Genomic DNA, 6224 nt, shown 5'->3' on the forward strand with positions numbered 1-6224 from the left:
GCAGAAAATGAGGCAGGAGGGGGAGCTCATTTTGTTTCTGTGAACTCCAGGCTTCAGGAAGCTGCAGAGCACTTTGGGTTCAAATAATCCTGCCCAAACACAGTCAGCTTGAACCTCTCTTGGGCACTTTTGGATCCCTCTGTGCCATGCCTCCTCTGATCCTTTACCTGTGAGGTGTGGGCTCAGAAACACTTGCCCCTACTAGATGCACATTTACACATATAAATTTACTTAGTAGTGAGTCTTGCGCTTTGTTTCTTCTATTTTTTTTACCCTGTTTTTAGGAGGACACTGAAACTGGAAAATCAAGTGAGGGAGAAAGTGTTGCTTTTGGTTTTTTTAAATATTGCATTGTGTTTTGTTATGTCAAGTGATACCACCAAAATATAATCTCAATAATTGACCTTCAGGACTCCGCAGTTCACTCTTTTATTGTGGTTCAGTGGCTGGAGCTGCAAGAAACACAAAATCCCAAAGCATTTCTACATCTGTAACATTAAGTGCAACATCTTTAAAACCAAGTGCTTAGTGTGGGCTTTTCATGTGGATGCAAATGGTCCGTACTAGCAGGGTGTGAGTGCTGACACTCTAGGGTTCTGGGTGCCCCTGGCCCCTCAAGAGTCGGGCAAGGTTGAAGGAAGGAGGGAGCCTCCCACAGCTGCAGCTGAGGATGATATTGGCTGTTTGAAACCCTTGGTCCAGAACTGGGAGAACTGGAAGAATGCCTTTTCTCCTTCTTTCTGTCCATCACTGGGCAAGATATTAAGGTGCGGGCAGGATGCGTGGAGCTCAGGGTCTGGGTTAGCGTCTCTCCTGATGTACTTTATTTTCTGTGAACGCCTTTCAAGCATGCTCAAATATCCCTAAATTCAGTCCATGCACTTGGTCTCTTGGTCTGGAAAACAAAAAAAGTGCTTGGCAGAAATGGAGTGCTGTAGTAGAACATTAAAAGGCAGTGTGTAGTTTTCCCCTTGGCCTTTTCCGTGTTCTTGGATGCTACATCATTTGTGTCTGTGCAGTGACACAAGGTAGGATCCCTGCCTATGAAAGAAGCAGGGATGAATTAATTTTTTTTTCCCCTGGGAACATCTTACCACTGAGAGGCCGCTTCATTTGTTTTTCCCTGCACGCTGATGGTTCTGATTTAAGCTTTATTTGGAGCTGTGAACCATTTGGGGCTACACAGAACAACATCATTCAGCAGGAACTTTTAATCCACCCCAGTACCTCTCCTGCAAGGGCTTGGGCACACACATCCTGTCACTGTCAGCCACCTCAGGAAGATGCCAGCTGCTCTCAAGCTGCTTTGCTCCACCTGGGCACTGGATCCAGCTGCAGACTTCTCCCTCCCTTGGCAGGGTGAGGATGTGGAGAGAGCGGGCAGCTAAGGAATGGGATGTGTGGCCCCTTGTTGCCTTTGGGTCCGACGTGTGTCTTGGCTCACGGGTGGCTTTGTGAGGAGCAAACACCCTGGAGCAGTGGGAGGGGTTCTGCAGACACCGAGTGAGGTCCTGGGTGCTGAGTGCCACACTGCAGGCCCTGCAGGTGCTCCCACAGAGCTAGGGAAGTGTTTTTGGAGAGAGGAGCTACTGGCAGGTGACATGGTTCAGCTGCCACATCCAGCTGTGCTGCTCAGAGCAGAAGTTGGAGAGAGTTGTTTATTTCTTCCTCCTACAAGTTTGAGTTTTTCTTTCCTTTTTCAATGTCTGCTGTGTTGGGTGTCCCAAGGAGGGCTGGATTCCTCTCAAAGGGTTTTAGGGGTTGGTGGCAATTCTGCTTTTTCTGAGGGTGTATGGAAGTGTGCTATAGAAACAGCTCTCTTCTCTCCTGAAAAGCTTTCCATCTATGACCACCCATGCATCTATGTGTTTTAATCATGTAGCCAGATGCACTAAAGTTTTTACTTTCTAAGCCAAAACCTGTGTCTCGATTGCAAAGATTTGGTCCTACAGACCAAGACAGACGAGGGGAAAAATAAACTTGTGTTTTTTGTGGAAAATCTTCCGTTATTCCTTATATATTCTGTTTTATTCCTTGTATATTCTGTTATTCCTTTTAATTCTGTTGTATGATTGTGTATCATGTACTGTCTGCTATTTTTCTAATGGAATGTGTTTGAAATTTATATTAAGGGTGAGGAGTTGGGTCTGTTCACTACAAAATCTTGTGAGGTCTGAGGGACTGGGGTGGTGGCTGCTCTCAGCAAATGTTATTTATGCACATCATGCACATTCCTGCCCTCAGCCCTGGGCAGGAAACCTCTGGGACCGTGCTGTGGGTCAGAATTGGGGCTGTGTTTAACACTGACCCAGCTCAGGTCAATGTTTACCCGTGGGTGTGGGGTTTGGGCCCCCACACTGGGCTGGAACACAATCAGGGTGACAGATGCTGCGTTTTGTTGCATCCTGGGATTTTTATGTGCCCTCTTGAGACTTCTCCCGGGATGTGGCTGTGGTGGAAGGTGATGCTGCACCACAAGGAGCTGAAGGCAAACCTGCACTTCCCACGGGCATTGCTGGCCTTTGTCTGTTGTGCCATCTCACCGTGGCAATTGGCTGCTGTCACTGCCACTGCCACCCCACCTGGGGGCTGTGCCCTCCTGGCAGCCCTTGCCAGCCCCACACACGAGCTCCAGGGCTGCCTCTGTGCTGCGCTGGGAGTGTTTGCTGGGAACGTTCCTCATCCCTGGGAGCGTCCTTTTGTTCCTGGGTCGCCAGACAGAGCTTTTGGGCCTGTCAGCTTCAGAGTTTGATTGCAGAAGTCACTGAAAGGGAGAAGGACAGGGAGGATTGTCAGAGTGGGGCTGTCACACCACACCTGGCAGTCTGTGCTGTGTGCTGGAGGTTGTTGTGTATTTGCTCTGCAGGGAATGAACGTCCCCTTCCCAATTCAGTCCAACAGATCCCAAGGGCTCTTAGAGGAATATTTGATTATTTACTTCCCTGTGTGGTAATTTATTCTCCAAATTGCTATGAGCAATTTTTTTTTTTCCCCCTGGAGAAAACCACACGGCAGAGACAGCTTGCAGAGGAGCCCGGAGTTGTGTTTGGGGAAGAGAGTGCTGAGAGCTGCACCTTTGTGCTCTGGTCGCTACAACAGGGAGAAACGCGCTGTGCCAAGTCCTGTTTCCCAGCGCTTCCACCTGGAGAAGCTCTTCCCGGGAGACACGGAGCAGGTGTTTATTCCCCAGGCGCTCCGGCTGGACTGTGAGCAGCGGAAGACGAGGCCGGTTCAGTTTATTCCCAGCCGTTCCCGAGGCGATCCCGCCCGTGGGTGTATCCCGAGGCCCGGCCTTACCGGGCCGGGCCGGGCGCCGCGCCTCGGTGCTGCCGCCTGCCGGCCGGACAGCGCTCCTGCAGCAAGAGCAGCGCATGCGCACTGCACCGAGGGGCGCGGCGGGGATACCTGCGGGCCGCGACGCGGTGCCGCAGCGGTGGGGCGCGCCTGCGCGCTGAGCACGGAGACGCTGCGCGTCGCGCGGCCGCTGAGGGCGACGCGGAGCATGCGCAGTGGAGGGCAGGCGCCCCGCATCGCGTGGTGTCTAAGGGCGGAACGGCGCCCCGGCGGCGCGCATGCGCCGTGGCGCTCCCGCGCGGAGCGCTGCCGCCGTGTGGGGAGCGGCCGGTGGTGCAGGGCAGGAGCGGCGGCGCTTCCCGGGACGCCGAGCGCCGGGCTGCCGTGCCCGGGAGCAGCGGGGGACGAGCAGAAGCGGGGCCCGGCTGCGGTGAGACAATGGAGGAACCGAGCGGTTGCGGTGGCCGCAGCCGCGCTGAAGGTGAGCGGGGACCGGCGAGCCTGGGAAAAGCCCTGAGGAGGGGAACTGAGCGCATGAAGCCTGCTGCTGTAAGCAGCCAGTAACTCCTATGGATATTTTAACTGTTGAAAATGGTGACTTTTACTTTGTCTGTGCGCAAACCACTCGGCTTTTCCCGCAGGGTTGACTGAATTGGAATCTGGAGCATCCTGAGGCTCCTGGTGCTTGTGGCTGTGGCGTTCGGCAGGTGGAAAACATCGCTGTCTGTCTGACCTGCCTTTGGATGTGCGTTTCCACAGGGACTCGGAGTGGGAAAGGGCCAGCAGGGTGGCGGGAAGGGCTTTGTCCCACGTCTGGACAGCATCACGGCAGGGATGTTTTTGATATACATCTTGTCTTTGCTTTCCCAGCTCGGGGTTAAGTTGGTGTTCGCTGAATGGGGCGTGGAGTGAGGAGGTCTCTGTTGGTTCAGTGGGAGACAGAGACGCCCCTGGCTGGTGTGTCCTGGGTGGGCAGAGAAACCTGATATTGGCAGTGTGGGTTTGTGGCTGTTCAGGCAATCCAGGGGTGCCAACGCGTCTCGGGAGCTGGTGGTTCGGGGCAAAGGGGAGCAGGGGCTGAGGAACACCGGGACTGGGTGTTTGGCTATTGCTGGAAATGAGCAGCTGGGCCTTCCCTGAGGCTGTGCTGGGTGTGGATTCGTGTCCTGCCTGGCCTCAGGTCTGTGCAGCAGGTGTGCACTGGGTGTGTTTGGGGCCAGCTTCATCATCCTTTGTCCCTGTTTGTCTCCTTGCAGAGGAGAGGAGTCTGTGCTTGGCTGTTGGCTCCCTGCAGACCGCAGAGCCCAGCCCTGGTGTTCCTCAGTGTTGGTTGCTTTAGGTTGCTCTGCACATGCAGTGGACGATTCTCCTTTGGAGAAACTGCTGTTGTATTGTACGTCTGCAGAAGTGCTGAGTCTCAAAGAGTGGTTTGAGGGTTTGACAAAGCAGAACACGGACTAGACAAATCAGCTCCAGTAGGCTGAGGACCATCCCCCATAATTTACAGAACACTTAATCCAATAGTGATTCAAACCTGTGGCAATGATTCCAAGTAAGAGTTGGACTTTTTCTTCTCAAGGTCACTGGGAAGTGTGGGACAAGAACTGAACCATAACTTCTCGCAAGCCCTGTCAGGGAGAGGAGCAAATTGTGCTAGAAGAGTTCTCATGTGTACCTGTGAGGTGATGATCTACAGTTTTAAAATGAATCTGGAAAGGAAACCACATTATTTTGAGGGAAAACCTCAGGTGGAACTCATGAGAAAGATGATTTGATGAGAGATTTCTTGACAGCAAGAAATATGTTGATGTTGGTTTTTTTTACATGAGCAAAGCATCTGGAAACACTCCAGGAAGGCAATGGAAGGTTAGTGAGGAGCTGAGGACACGCTTGGGATCGCTGCTGCCTCGTCTGCCGCTCCCACACTCCCAGCTGGTTGTCTCAGGATGGTTTGGCTCAAGTTAAAATTGCTGCTTTCTGCAGAGCTGCATCTATATTCTTCAGTTCCAAGGGAGGATTGTCCTGAGTTCTTGGCTTTTAAAGAGCTTTCGTTTTGCCCCAGGAAGAGCATCGTGGTCTTGGTGTTCAGAATAGTGCCTCCGGTCCCTTTTTCAAGGAGAGGGCAGAGCTTGGATTTCTCTCTCCTAGGTGGCCTTGGTGCTCAAGACAAGTCCTGCAGGGGCCTGCAAAGGCACGGCTGGGTGCTCTGCAAGGCAGGAGTGGTTCTGACCTGATATCCTGGTTTTGGCTGGGACACAGACTGGATGTGCCCTTCTGATCTACTTCATCTCCTTTGTCTCTCTGCTTGAAATAAAAGTGTCACTCCCCTCCATCCCCTCCATAATTCTGGGGGCATTATGTGTTCTGTTATGGCTGGCTGGTGGGCAGAGGAAATGCTGCCTCGGGGTGTGGGTCCACAGCAGATGTGAGCCGGCTCGCTCATGAGCTTCCAACAAGTCCTTGTAGGCAAGACAGAGGCTTACTTCAAAAGCTCCTCAGAGGAGAAGGTGAACTATTTCTGAGGCTTCCACCTAATTCACTGGGACCTTTTCCTATCACTGGTGGCCCCCCAGCATGCCAGCTGCTCGCTCTCACAGCGAGGCTTCCCCATGCTGTGCCCCCTCAGCCTCCTGCCTGTGAGGGCAGAGCTGATGTGCTCCCCAAAAATCTCTGGCCAGGGCTGTACAAGCAGTGCTCATGCAAGTTTTAGCTTCAGGCTGTTGTTTTGATCTCTGCCTTTTCATACCTTTTGCAGCGTGTGCTTTTCAGGAACGGTGACTTCGCCCCGACAGTTCTGTGTTCTGCAGTCACACTTTATTCTACTTAACTTGTGTTTCCCCCTGCTTTCTTATTCTTGCCCTTTCCCTGCTGTTTCACTGCTCTGTACATCTTCAGACTTTCAACTGTGTGCTCTTCTAGACTCTTAATGA

General features: G+C 52.6%; 2 long non-coding RNA genes across 2 annotated transcripts; one reads left to right on the forward strand and one right to left on the reverse strand.

Annotated features, from left to right (window-relative positions):
- Positions 1-819: 819 nt before the first annotated feature.
- Positions 820-3364, reverse strand: LOC128787093 (uncharacterized). Its single transcript, XR_008430567.1, has 2 exons — positions 3075-3364; positions 820-2764 (listed from the first exon to the last, which is right to left on the reverse strand). It is a non-coding gene; the product is annotated as an uncharacterized LOC128787093 (long non-coding RNA).
- A 255-nt stretch (positions 3365-3619) lies between these two features.
- Positions 3620-5584, forward strand: LOC128787360 (uncharacterized). Its single transcript, XR_008430700.1, has 3 exons — positions 3620-3775; positions 3936-4039; positions 4874-5584. It is a non-coding gene; the product is annotated as an uncharacterized LOC128787360 (long non-coding RNA).
- The last annotated feature ends 640 nt before the right edge of the window (positions 5585-6224 follow it).

The sequence above is a fragment of the Vidua chalybeata genome, chromosome 4 (assembly GCF_026979565.1).
Source record: "Vidua chalybeata isolate OUT-0048 chromosome 4, bVidCha1 merged haplotype, whole genome shotgun sequence".
NCBI classification, from domain to species: Eukaryota; Metazoa; Chordata; class Aves; order Passeriformes; family Viduidae; genus Vidua; species Vidua chalybeata.